The following is a 15,432-nucleotide window of genomic DNA, read 5'->3' as shown; positions in this document are numbered from 1 at the left end:
TTCTAATTTTTTCATAGCATCATGTAATCAATTGGTAGCAATAAAACAACCAGCTCTTTAAATCGGGAAAATAATCCAATAAAGTTGGTAATCAATTGTAGATTTTAGTCCAAACCCTGGAGGTTGCAACAGATTATATGTATCAAATATAAAGGTTATACCTGGGAAAATCCATCCTAAAGGAAAGAAGCAGATGGTTGTAGGAAGCCAATTAATTGTAACCTGAAGGTATTAAAGTGTAATGAAATTAAATAAAAAGTCCCTTTTTGCTTTGGGCTGATAGTCTGTGATTTACAAGATATATGCAGAGGAAGAACAATACACCAAATTGTCATTGAGAAATCTGTATTTTCCATATGTGAAAACAATACTAAGATCTGCCTTTCACTATATGATGAGGGAACAGGTACTGACTGATGCAGCATAATGTGTCCTGGTATGTTTTGGCATTTAATCAGATACTCCTCGCTAACTAGTGTTTTACTCATGGTATTTTAGAGCATTTTTTATTTAAAATGTTATGAGCCAATTTTTCAAAGCACTAAGCATTTGCCTTTTCCTGTGACTTCTCTAGGAGATACTAGCCAAAATATTAATAAAGTTTGTACAAATAGAGATCGGCTGACTGCTTCCTGTTCCCAAAGAAGCTCTAACAGTGGGATTGGCATGAGGTACACTCAGCCAGCACATGGGTTCCTCTCACAAAAGCCTGTTAAAGTAACTCATTTTCATAAAATTTACCAGCTGAAAAGTGATATGTATTGCTTTAGATTATTAACTGGGAGATGGCATTTCATTACTCAGGCGTTATCCAGTGTAATGGTGATGGATATGGCAGAATGATCAAGAAATGGTTCCCAATTAAGGCTTATTTTAAGATAGGCCTTACATAATTTTTCTCTGGAAATTGTTGTGAATGGTTAAGTGCTTGTAATGTCCTCTTACTGGCACATGAGAAAACAACATTTAGCTGATTCCAGTATGCTGTATATTTGCAACATGCTCCTAACAATGTGAGAAATGTATGGCCCTTTGCATGTAAACATACCATATGTCCTGACACTGCTTTTAATTGTATTTTTTTATAAAGTGGGGACTCTGATGTAGTGTATAGACCCCACGTTGATGAGAAAGGTGCCAGAGAGCCCTGGGGGCAGGGCTAGCTGCATCCCCACAGCCCAGTCAATCATGTATTGTAGGGAGGAGCACTTTCAAAGGGAGGAAACCACAGTCATATGGGCAGGTTGCAGGATCAATATTGCCCTAAGCAGGAGACCGCCGGAGTAATCCCTGAAGCCACAGAGAGAACTCCCAGCCAGATCTTCACCCCGACCCTATGGGGAGTTCAGTGAACGGCCGAGGTAAGCCAGACAGAGTAAGTGCGACTCAGCAACCCAGACAGAGAGATTTCTCAAAACGCTACATGGTGCTGCATCATTGGCAGCACTGTGGACCTTTCCCCACCCAGATTTGAGGGCTCTGGGGAAGGGGGGACCCTTGAATTCCTTTCCATCCCCAATCTGAAGAGTTTTAATAAGACCTGCAAAGGGCAGGGCTCCCTTGCAAGTAGCAAAGAACTGGGGCCCGTGTTGGAGCTACCTGCTGTAAATAACGGATTGTGGCCAGGTTCTCCCACCCTCTGGGAGAAAAACCTCAGGATGCTCCTTTACTGGGATCCAAAGATGCCATTAAATCTCAGCTCTTATGTGTTAATTTAAAACTCACTATGAAAAAACTTGAAACTGTATTCTTACCTGATCATTTCCTTTGTCTTAATACTCAGATCCACTAAGTGTGTTTGTCCTCTTCCATCTCCTGTACATGGGGGCAGCAATCAGATTTCTCATTGGGTGGTTCAGGATCCAAGTCCCACCTCCAGTCAGGCAACTGGTAGAAGAATGATTGCAAAATTTCTGACTTCTGGATGGAACATTTCCTCCTTCCTCCCACACATGGAGCAGGGTGAAATTGCTTGCTTGCTAAGGACAGTCATGGAGAGAGGAGGTGGCCAGGCAGGAAGCATACTACCTTATGACTTATAAAAGGAGAGACTCCCTTATGACGTGAATTACTTTCGAGGGACTTTTTAGTGGCTCGTGTTTTGACTCCCTCACTCCTCACCCCATATTGATTGTGTGAGAGTGGATACAACAAGGCATAGGACACATTTGTGTGGGGGATGGAATGGGTTGGAAAGCCATGTCTAACTGCTGGAGTTAGTGAAGGGGTATGAGAGACAGATTTTATATTTAAAAAAATTAATCATGGAACTAAGAAGTATAACTAATATCACCTCAGTTGTTTTGCTTACTCACACCTTCCCCTTTTCCTACACATTCTCTCTGTGTTGTGTCTGTGGTCTGTGGAACACTTTTGGGTTCTGGGTAAACGAGTGTTTACATAAAAATAATAATGTAAAACATCCTAAGCCAAATTCATCCCTATTATAATTCCACTGACGTTAGCACAGTGACACCAGGGATTGATTAAACTGAATGCATCAATGAATCAACATAAGAAGAATATGATTGTATGTAATGCAACCCTTTATTTCCTCAAAGCAAGATTAATTTAATTTCTTAATTAAAAGAATTTCAGGGAAGGACCAAAACTTACTGAAATTCGCCTTTGCATTCTCAAAAAGTGGACCAAAAAAGAGGACAAATATGGCTGAATCAGATTAGAAATTCATACAGGAACAAAAAGCCCTATTGATTATGGAAATGCCTTAAAGGACAACTGTGAGAAATTAGTGTCTGAATCTCAAAAACGTATAGGGAAGAACTGCAAAAAATGTATTGGGTGTTCCAGTGCATCTCCTAGACCTGCTACAATTGCTCCTTTCAATAAGCAATTTGGACCATTTCTTTGTTAATAGCTTGTGTAGTGCCCACCTAATGCAATAGGGTCCTGATCTATGACCTGGCACTGCCACAATACAAATAAATAAATTAAGATGATTATTATTAATGCTTAGTGACAGGGTTTTTTTTTTCCATTTTTCCTTAAGAAAATAAGGAGCTGTTCCCAGATGCATTGTTTTGTTCCTTTTGAAGGCAGACATTGCTTTGGTTTTCCAGACAGAAGTTAGTCCTGGAGCCAGTCACTAACAGGTTTGATTTCTTTCCTTTACATATCTAGGAGATAAAAATAAGTCCCTTAATGATTCTTAAAAGACATGACTATGACAGAAACAGGCAATTACTTTTGTGCATTTATTATTACTCTGATGCAAAATTGACCTATAAAACAAATACAAAGTAAGACAAAGAAGTTTCTCAAAATTATGTATAATGCAGAAGTGAAGTAGAAACTTTATTGCACATTTAGTTTCTATTCACACCTCATTCAATGGCTACCAATATATTTCAGGCCTCACCCTGTATTATCTGTCTTTTTGGTCATTCTTCTAAGAGTCAAATGCATGCACTGGTAACAACAGCAAGTCACAATTGGAGTCAGTATAATGCAGAGGCAAGATATAGTATCTTAATGCCACAGCTAGCTTTGTACAGAAATTCCCTGAATTAAAATTGTAGTGCAAAAATATATTACTGGAAAAGCAAGGTCCAATAAAATAAAATTCTTCAACTTTTCTTCAAGAAAGCATCTGTGTTACTACCTGATAAAAGACACTCTTTCAGGGAACATTCAGGTATTTCTGTGATGCATATCCTACCATATGCTAGTTGACAATTCAGGAAGGATGAGCACGGAACACCTGATCAGAATGAGTTATTTCAGAGCAGCTCAACTGGAACAGAAGTTAGAATGTACTATTAGTGGTGCAATTAATTGTTCTTTGACTTCAGAGGGGAAAAACACCTCACTGGTTGAAGTAACAATAGGATTTTTCTCAATAATATTTAGACAACTGGTCTCAAGCCAGTTAATCTATAGGATTAGGTAAAATAAAATGGAAATATACAGTAGGATTGTAGGAACATTTTGATTATTTTAATAAAATATTTGAAAACTCTTTAAAATTACATAAGTACAAAATGATTGTGTCAGTTTTACAAAAGACAGTTCATTATGGAAATGAATCTTTTCTGTTTGATATGTGGGAAGCAGAACACTGTATTATTGCAAGAAGAGAGCAATGCTTTTTTTTAACCGACTGCTCAATAACAGCTTTGTCCAAACCTGCCTTTGCTAATCTAGAATTCCAATTTTTTCTCTCTTAGAAAAGCACAGAAAAATAGCACCATTATTAAAAAGAGCCCATGCCTTTTTTCTTTTGACTATTATACAGCATATTTTGAAAATGAACAACAAGAAAGAATTTAGGTACTGGAAAAAGAAATTCAAAGTTGTATTATGTGGTTCATGTCTATCTTCTCTTTTTTATAGATTGTCACAAGAAGTACTCATATTTAAACTGTATTATACAAATGGCTTTATTTCTTATTACTTCAAAATATTAGTGAGTTATTAGTTATTTTTAAATATACTCTAGTCATTCAGCCATGTAAGCTTTTTTATTTAGTGTTACAAATTTCAGTGACTGTAGTTCATATAATTCTAATCAACATTTTATTCCCTTATATTTTAGTGAATCGAGTCATGAATAAACAGCACTTGCATTTCTGCTGCTTCTAATGCCAATCTCATGCCTAATGATAACTCACCAATTCTCTTTTTGACTCCCAAATCAATCCTGCTGAAGTTCTCTTGATTAGGGTAGCATTATTCACCCAATTACATTGTTTTGCAAAGACAGTCAATTATGGTAGTGCAGATGGCACCCACTATCACACTCACTTTCTCCTGTACTCCCGAAATATACCTACACTTGTGGAATTTTTGGAGGACTGTGCCATCAGGTGGTTCTGGAAGGTAGTGTTTTGGCAAATTATGACCCAGGCAGCACTGGTGATGTGGCTTCAAAGGAGAGAAAGTAAAATATTTGCTGCAGTTAAGAGATCTCAAGCAGCACTGTGCTCACAGTTCCCAAATCATTTGGAATAAATTATGCTCATCTCCTGTCTAGATTCATTTTGCTGCTCATGATAAAGGTTAATTCCCTCCTATCAGCTAAAGGAATCATAACTTTCCAGTTAGATCATTGTTAGCCTTCTAGTTGGTGTATATATACTCTAGACTTGGTGCTATTTGTGTGCCATATTTCTTCCAAAGTCTGTAAAGGGTTAGCACCAGTAAAGAAAAACATTTTTTAAGATTGGATGAGACAATTTTATACAAATTTCCAGACTATAAAAAATGTAGGCTTTCAATTCCTAAATGAGTTTTAAAAACTATGGATCTTAAGAACAAAATGATTAATGTCTGCAGAAATGAATCTTAGCAAGAGATGATGAATGTTTCCTGACTCTGAGGCTTTGCTGTTTCTTTTTAACTCTGTCTAAGCTCCATGACATATACATGAGGCATGGTATCAATGTGCCTGTATCAGCGCACTTTTGGAGAAAAGGGTAAATAATGGCAGCTATTAAAACAGCTCATTTATAAAAAGACAGACACTGAGAAGAAAGTAAAGACACACATTGCAATTTCTAATTTTGGTCCAGATTTTACCACTAAACTGCTAGCTGCATTGGGGTACAGAGAGCAGGAATCTCTGGAATAAGTCTGATCAGTTTATCCAGGGGCTCAGGAGAAGTTCAAGCTGGAGTGGTGTGGAGTGTGCTCTGCACTAAGGGTATCAGCCACAGGATTGCTGACAGGAAACTATTTTTTTTTTCTGGACATAGTTAATACGTATAAAATATATATATATTTGAAATGGGGAGACCAGATCTGCACGTAGTATTCAAGATGAGTGTGTACCATGGATTTATACAGAGGCAATATGACATTTTCTGTTTTATTATCTATCCTTTTCTTAATGATTCTCAACATCTGTTTGCTTTTTTTGACTGCAGCTACACATTGAGTGGATGTTTTCAGAGAGCTGTCCGCAATGACTCCAAGTGGCAACAGCTAATTTAGACCCCATCATTTTATACATATAGCTGTGATTATGTTTTCCAATGTGCATTACTTTGCATTTATCAACACTGAATTTCATCTGCCATTTTGTTGCCCAGTCACCCAGTTTTGTGAGATCCCCTTGTAGCTCTTTGAAGTCTGCTTTGGACTTAATCTCTCCTCTAATATTTAGCTCATACTAGCCTAATTGGTCCATTCCTGGAATTTCAAAAAGATTTAGATCTTATTTCACATAGTAAATAAATAGTAACAGCTGTACATTACAAAAATTTACAATATCTATAATCCCAAATATAAACAATATAGCATTGGGAGAGTTTATGCTGATGTGCTTGTGAGGTTATGTGAGATTTTTACATTAAACAGCTATAACAAGGTTTGACTGTTGGCTGTAGTAATGACCCATTCTCCACCATCCAGTACACAGGAAAGGTGTATGAAGATGTAATTGTTCAAATTATTGATAACTCAACTTTCTCCATAAAGGTCTGTATGAATAGTGGATATAGGATTATTTGATTATGCAAAAATATGCAATTACAATATCAAATGCAAACTGAACTATTGGATTCAGTGAAGCTGCTCATTCTTACTGGTGTTTAAATATATAATATTTATATAAAAATAATGCACAAAAATAGCTATGTAAGAGAGTTTATGAAATGTTATTAGCCCTAAATATGCATGAAATTGTTCAACCAAAACTATTTTCAGCAAAAAAAAAATGCAAATTCAGTGACACCAAAACATTTTGTGAATTCATGTTGCTTTCACCAAATTGTTTTGACCAGAAGGGGATAGCAGACCCTAAAAGACAAAACCTAAAAAAAAAAAAAAACCCTGAAAAAATCAAAATGACATTTTGAAACAGTTTTTCAAATATCTTTCATTCATGCGCACCCAAGATTTGACACTTTCTCTGAGAAGTTAGAGTGAGGTTGGAAAATAAAAGGCTTTGCCTACAATATTGGCGGATGTATTAATTCATTTTCCCCACTGTGACTGTTTCTGACTCTCCCCAGACTAACTGTGGCTAGCTACTGCACCGAGGCAAAAAGAGAAAGGCTGTTGGCCCTTTCTGCATCAGTTGTGTACCCATTCAGAGGGACAGTCACAATCTGGCTATTTGTATTTAATTATAAAGACACACTCTGAATCTATATTATAGATTGAAACAGAGAATCATAGAGTATGAATTGACTTTCCTTCAGATTTACACATTTAGGTAGAGAATCTATTAATAATTGTAATGTTCATAAAATACATATGGCAATTCCCAATAATTTTCAGTAAGTAAATTGCATGTATTGACTGTTATAGGGTGTGATGGGTTTTTTGGTTTTGTTTTTGTTTGTTTGTTTGTTTGTTTGTTTTGTGGAAGATGCTACAAAGCCATAATAAATACAGATAATTCAGAGAGCTCTAAACAAAAAACTTGAATTCTCAGTGTAGCATTACAATATATTGTGCTTGACAGAAAACACTATCCAGACAAGTAGTCTAGTTCCAGGTCTTTTAACATTGAGGCTAATTATGTACATCCACCAAATTGAGCCAAATTCAGCTCTGCGGTAAGAAGGTGCATGTCCTTTGGCCCTTAGAACCATTGTATTTATTTGTACATACAGTATTCCTTTATACTACTTCTGTTTTTTAGAAATATCCTACCAAGGTAAACAAGTGCTCTCTTCAGAGCATTCTGCTGGTGAAGGATAATATCAGAGTCAATCTGAATTCTCCGAGTCCATGATTTCGCTTCAATACATTTGTGTGGAGTCCGATGAGGTTTTCATCCATTCTGTTACTCTGAACCACCCTTTTTTCCCCTTATAATAATCTCTTTCCCAAAATGGTACATTTCATTCTGTAAAAATGGAAACAAAGATACTGACCTCCTCTGTAAAGCACTTTGTAATCTATGGAAGAAAAGCATGGAATCTATGTAAGAGCCAGGGGATGGTATTATTATTTTATTCCTACTTTTTGCCAGGTGGAACATTTAACCCTTTTGGCCTAATATGCAAGACTTTATTCAGAATCTGAACTCGATCTTGGTCCTAATGAACCACTTCCTATTGAATAAGACTCAGATTAGATAGTTATAGTGTATAATGTAAAATGATAAACAATACGGTTCTCAGTTAGTTCTTTGTTTTTTCTAATAAGTAACTCTCATTAGGCATGAGGCCAGGGCCCTGAGTCAGCAAATTATATAACTATGTGCTTAACGATATGCAAGTGAGTAATCCCATCAGTATTCAGTAAAGCATAGGTTTAACTCAATTTAAATTCCCTTTGAAGTTGAGACTTAAGTGCAGAGTTAAGTGCATGCTAAAGTGATTTGCTGAATTGGGGCCTATAAGAGTACCAGATGACTAGAATCATAACACTGGTATTAGTTGTATGGACGTATGCACTGGCAGCATTCAATAAATCCACTAATATTATGCCAGGAAAATCATATTTAGTAGACCAAAAAGAGGAATTGGGCTAACAGAAGTAAAAACTGCTGGAATAATGAGAAAATATATTTGAAGATAGGTGAAAAGTTTTTTGAGTCAATTCTCACCAAACATTTTTCAAGCATGTATATGGCAGGTTGATTTTTGAAAAAAAAATTATTTGCAATTAATTTACATGACACAAAAGAATACCAGCTTTTGTCAGCTAAATTATTCTCAGCTAATAATTCAACCAGCTTTATCAAGGAAAAAAAGCTGTTTCCCATTACTATTATAATCATTGTCAAAAGAATAAGACATATGAATTGTGATGCCCTGTAACAGCATTGACAAATGTATAAATATTTAAGAGACGTATGAACAGGATCTTCAAACTTTTCAATATTCTTTCATTTGATCACTAGCCCATTTTACCCCTTCCATCCAGGTTATTGTTGCTGTAAATCAGGGAGACAGGAAATGCCCAGCGAATGAAATTATTCAACAGCAAAACAATCAGAGCAGTGTAGATTGGAATAGCTGAGGTGAGGCATTGACATTCTGATACGGCACTCCTCTGACAAATTGTCTTGAGAACATGAAACAGAACATGAGTTTATTGCCAGGATAATTAGTATAATGAAAATGGGAAATACTACAAATGTAACTGACTCCCATTATAATTGTAAGGTTGAATTTATAATCTGTAATCTTGTTGTCCTCACTGAACATGGTAAAGTCTCTAGAGAGAGAAAAAAAATAACCCACTGCTATATTTTGTAGTGCTTGGGTGGATTGGCATGAAAAACAGAAACTCTTTATTATCTCAATTTGGCTCCAAGAAATTACATTTACCAAGCTTGTTGTTAATGCTAAATACTGGTGTGAAATGGTGTGTAACTAAATTAATCTACAATTATAGGGCGTGTCCTTGGTAAAGTTGCTGTAGCCTTAATAATTAAGTAAAGTAATAATTCTGGAGGTAATATTTCAGAAATTACCAGAAAGTCAGCCAGTTTGAAGCTGAGCTATTACTTACATAGTTCTGCAAATACTGCTTGTAGAATTGATATGATCCTTCTCTATATAGCCAGGAAAGGACTCTTGGGTCTCAATCTCAAAGATAAAATAATCAGTTTACTAGATGATCATGGCATAGCTTCATATCCAAATATGCAGGTATATTTTTGTTGCTGATAATACTTGGTTGTTTATCCTTTCTCAGTTGAGATCTGTAATACATCTTTATAATGGAATGCTGATATGTAATAATAGTGTAATGTATCTTTTCCCATTCACCTCCTCTTCTGGGGACTGATATTATCAACAAACGTGCAAAGCTCCCTACTTCTGTCCTTAAACCATGTTTTGATGCCAGAAAGTTTATTATTTCCTCACCTTTGCAGGGCCGCCCAGAGGGGCAGGGGGCAAGTGGGGCAATTTGCCCCAGGCCCTGGGCCCCGCAGGGGCCCCCACGAGAATATAGTATTCTATAATATTGCAACTTTTTTTTTATGGAAAGGGCCCCCGAAATTACTTTGCCCCAGGCCCCCTGAATCCTCTGGGTGGCCCTGCACCTTTGGGGAGTTAAGTGACCTTTCAGATTCAGGTACACCTTGACTCCAAGGCCATCCTGCACAGATGCTAATGTGAGTTCCACCTTTCTTTTGAAACTGGTTAGCAGGATCATCAGTTATAGTCTACTGGTTTTAAAACATGACCAGGTAGCCATTTGGATCATGATAGACCTGGGTGGCTTTTGATACACCTAGATGCCCCAATGATTAGTGCATTATAGATGGATAGATAGACAAAGAGGTGAAAAATAGTGTTCACAAACATTGTTTCAAATTCCAGACACTTGTTCAGTTCTACCTTATTCTTGTCAAGCTTTATTTGCTATGGCACAGTGTCCAAGCATTTTGGGAAAGGGAATGTGTGGGGTGCTTTATAAATAGGAGAAAGTATTATTACTACAAATAATAATACTATTGCTATTATTGATGAGCCAAGGACGTAATGTTTAGACCTAGATTTTGGTTATGTTTATGTTTATGTAGTTGAAAACTGGTCAAACATAGCATTAATTTTTACCAAAAATTTCTATATAATTTAATAATGATAATCTTTCTATAGTATTTTAAACAATCAAAATAATTATATAGTTGAATTATATAATTCTGCTTTAAAAATCAACCTATGGAATTAAACAAATCTTTGGAAAATACATCTTTAGCTATTAATTTCAATAAGCGTTTACATTACTTCCAATAAAACTTTATTGGTTTCATCCTATTAAATGTTATTTTTTCCAAGAGGACAGTATTAGTTTTGATTAGTTCTCACGGCATAGTATTGTGAGAATTTTGATTTCTTTAAGGGTAAACATGTTGTGAAATCTCTCATGACTTCCACCATTATGAGCCAAAATTTTGTCTGCATTTTAACCAGAACTAGAAAGTAGGCTTCTTCTGGTATGGATCTGATTCATGGCAAGTTCAGAGATTTGAGGCCCTACCTCTCAAAACTCAAAGCCATATTTTTGCATCCAATTTTGGCCCATTTCTCAATGCGACACTCATAAAATTTTAGACAAAAGCACCACATTTTTACGGTATTAATATATCCACATTAATTCAAACCATATTTGGTAAAAATATTTTTAAAAATTACTTTGAGGCACGATTCCAAGTTTCTGTTCAGAGTTGGGCTACTTGGGTAAGTTATGAAGCTCTGGATAAAGAGGTTTCAAATGAAAACACTGAGTGAATTAAGAAATAGCAGGGGCACCACAATGTTACCAAAATCCCAAAGCTCATTAGAACTAAAATAGCTGCTGTTATGTAAAATGAGAACCTCTGCAACTCTAGATTTAAGGTTACTAAAGCATGAGCCTGCTGTTTCTGTTCTCTTTTGCTAAGTCTCAACTCATCTTCTCTGGTTCTTTGTAACTAAACCATACTCAAAGATTCATAGTACAGTGGATCTCATCTCTGAAACAAAAACACAGTGACAGAAAAAGTAACCCCAAGTAGTCACTATAAACATAGCAAACCATGCCTGTCAGTGTAACCAATGTCACAATTAAGCTCTTCAAACCAGTGTAAAGAGCTCCACATAGCAGATATAGTCACTCATTCCTCTGGGATTGCATCTGATTGTCACCTGACTAATTGAGATTCCACTGCTTTGCCGGCTGCTTTTAGGCTACAGTGGAGCCTGCCATCCTGTATTTCTATCTGTCTCGCTGACACTGCATAGGTCAGTCAAAATGGGACTGAAATAAGTTACCATAAGACACATCCCAATAATACCTGAAGGGTTCAGTGCACTGAAGTCACAAAGGACATCAATCTTTTTTTCATTAGGGATTGCCTGTTTCACATAGTGCTGTCTGTCTCCTGTGAGATTCAGAGATTCAGCTGTCATTTTGTTGCCTTTTTCTTAGCAGAAAATACGTTACCATCCATATCCAAAGATGAATACTGCCAGCAATAATGTTTTATTTAAAAGAGCTCTGCATTTTTAGTTATAAATATCACACAGTCCAGAATGCTTGAGAAGACCACCATGGAGAATAAAGTAAACATTTGAAACAGGTTTTGAAAAATGAGGCACCATCACAGACTAGGCATTTGCCATGTGTTTGTTTTGATCTGGATTCTTTTATTTTGAATGCCTGCACTTTGCAGTTTGATATGCTGTAATGAAAGCAGTCACACATTTCACCTGTTGCAGGCTTTTGTTCGATTGAACAATCACTAGATATTACTGCTCAGTGTTTTACAAATATTAATTCTTCCTATCAGTGGTAGGTGATAGGCAATACTGTTACCCCATTTTACAGATGTGAAAACAGAGAAGTTAAGGCCCAAATTCTACCATCCCTACTCATGCTGAGTTACACCCTTGAAACATATAAAGGTTGAAAAACAAACACAACTTTTTTGATAGTGTGCTTTCTTCTCATGGTGCAAAATAGATTTACAGATCTCTTGAGTTTCAGTCTACTACCTTAACCATAAGAGCAACCTTCTTACCATAAGAATTACCGTATTCCACCCTCAATACAGCCCCAAAAGTAGACCAAGACCTTACCTGGTACAATCCAGCCCTTTGTGAATACACGTGCATGTTGGCTGTCATGGATAGATTAGGAGATGATGGTGATCACAGATGGTCCCATCCTGATCCCTCAAAATCAAACGTTTACACATTTACCCAACATCCCTTCACAAAGGATGTGAGAGATTTGTGTTAGGAGAGGGCATGATGTTGCAGGAGGATGGCAGAGTTGTCATAAACAGATAGTTAAGGGTTAATGCCTCTTTTACCTGTAAAGGGTTAAGAAGTTCACCTAGCCTAGCTGACACCTGACCAGAGAAGCCAATGGGGGAACAAGATGTTTCAAAAGGAAGGAGGGAAGTTTCCTTTGTTTAGAGTCAGTTTCAGTTTCAGCCGGAGTGGAAAAGATCAAGGAACCAGCTTCTTATCAGAGTAGTAAGTTTTAGAAAAGAATAAATAGGTTTATGTTTATTTTCTTTTTGTAACTTGTCTTGGCATTAGGGGAATAATCAAATTGGGAATTCTTTTGTGTACTAAGTTTTGCCCAGGGGAACATCCTCTGTGTTTTGAATCTGTTGTCTGTGAGATCAGCTTGTATGCTATCCCCTAGAGGATTTTTTTTTCTTTTACCTTTCTTTTCTTTAATTAAAAGCCTTCTTTTTTAAGAACCTGATTGATTTTTCCTTGTTTTTAGATCCAAGGGGATTGGATCTGGAGTCACCAGGGATTGGTGGGGGGAAAAAGGAAGGGGGAAGGAGTAATTCTTCCTTGTGTTAAGATCCAAGGAGTTTGGATCGGTGTTCATCAGGGAATTGGTGGAGGAGTCTCTCAAGGCTACCCAGGGAGTGGAAGGTTTTGGGGGGGAAGACAGAGTTTTCCAAATGACTCAAATATTTGGATGATGGCAGCATATTGATCTAAGCTGATAATTAAGCTTAGGGCTTCTCATGCAGGTCCCCACATCTATACTCTAAGGTTCAGAGTGGCGGTGAAAAACCTATGACATGGTGAGCAGCGGTGAGGGATTGTAAGAAACCCAAAGCTAGATTTTTTTTCCTCCTTTGAATGCTGGGGAAGCAGTGAAGGAGAGATACCCTGGAGGCAAACAGGTTAAGTTTTCTAACAGGGCTCTGTTAGAAAGGACTTCCGATAGTTGGAGGGTAATTAACATTGCCAAACAAGTTACAAAACCGGTTTTACTTGCTCCTCCTTACTGAGGTTCAAGTTACATTCACAAAGGAATTACAAGCTGTGTTTTTTTTTTACCTCTCAAACAAAGATAGCTAAGGCCAACCAGGGGAAAAATGTCAGGCAAAAGAAAAAAAAAACCTCTGGGAGATAGCATACAAGCTGATCTCACAGACAACAGATTCAAAACACAGAGAATGTTCCCCTGGGCAAAACTTAGATGCATGCAGTGGAAAATACAGTAGGAAGGCATATATACACAGAGAACATGAAAAAATGGGTGTTGCCATACCAACTCTAAAGAGACTAATCAATTAAGGTTGGCTATTATTAGCAGGAGAAAAAAAACTTTTGTAGTGATAATCAGTTGACAAGAAGGTGTGAGTAACAGTAGGGGGAAAATTACCATGGGGAAATAGCTTTTACTTTGTGTAATGATCCATCCACTCCCAGTCCTTACTCAAGCCTAATTTAATGGTGTCCAGTCTGCAAATTAATTCCAGTTCTGCAGTTTCTCATTGGAGTCTGTTTTTGAAGGTTTTTTGGTTGAAGAAATGTGACTTTTAGGTCTGTAATTGAGTAATTGAGGAACCTATCCTTGCAACAAAGCCTGTTGCCAACTCTGTCCACATATCTATTCAAAGGACACCATCATAGGACTGAATCACATCAGCCACACCATCTCGTTCACCTGTGCAGGCTCATTCAGCTGCACATCTACCAATGTGATATATGCCATCATGTGCCAGCAATGCCCCTCTGCCATGTACATTGGCCAAACTGGACAGTCTCTACGCAAAAGAATAAATGGACACAAATCAGACATCAAGAATTATAACATTCAAAAACCAGTCGGAGAAAACTTCAACCTAGGTCAATTACAAACCTATATAATATATAATAATATTCACTTCCTCAGAAGAATACACCTTCCTTTTGGTTTGTAAATGAACAAAAACTAGCTTGTGATATAAAAATCTTTAACACAATAATAGTTCAAAATCATAAAGACATTTACAAAAATAAATGTGCTCTGAGGAATGAGACATTGCTTTTGTTGCATGAGTATTAATTTTAGATAGATAGATTGTTTTGGAAAAATTTCAGTAAAGAATGATAATAAAACTTGAAACTAACTTCATGAAACTTTTTTTAAAAAATTACTAGAGAGAATTATGAAATGTTTGTGCCAGATTTTGTTACCTTTAAAGAGTATTAATGTGCAATCTCAGTGAAAACCAGTTTGGCATCTGACAGATACACCACCCATCTGCCTTGAGACATCCACTGAAATCTTTAAGATAATATTTTGATAAAGAAGGTGCTGCTACTTCTGTGAAATGGGTGGGTATCTTATTACAATGACATAAGAAATTCCAGCATGAAATAAATTATCATTTGCTTTCCTCTGCAAGTGGACTGCGTTGTTTTGTATACAATATGTGTATGAGACAGAGATTGCTCATTATGGCTGGTTAGTCTTCTTGTACCTCCTTTTTATACACTATACTGTGTTTCTGATATAACTGCCTATTAGATGGAATGTGCTAAGTATTTAAAACAAGCAGACAGGATGCAATTTTCTTATCAAAATTGCAGGGAGAAAAAAATAAACAAAAAATCTACCTTCCAATAATATAAACTAAATTAAAATAAATCATATTGCAAAATATTCACTGGAAACAAAGATGCAAAAAGAATATTTCAAGCTTTTAAAGAAGGAAGTGAGTTCCATTTTCTGGAGTCATACATTTTATCAGAGGTGAGTGAAAGTAATCAGAAGCTA

This window comes from Mauremys reevesii, linkage group 1 (assembly GCF_016161935.1).
Source record: "Mauremys reevesii isolate NIE-2019 linkage group 1, ASM1616193v1, whole genome shotgun sequence".
NCBI lineage: Eukaryota > Metazoa > Chordata > Testudines > Geoemydidae > Mauremys > Mauremys reevesii.
This window is presented reverse-complemented; position numbering follows the sequence as displayed.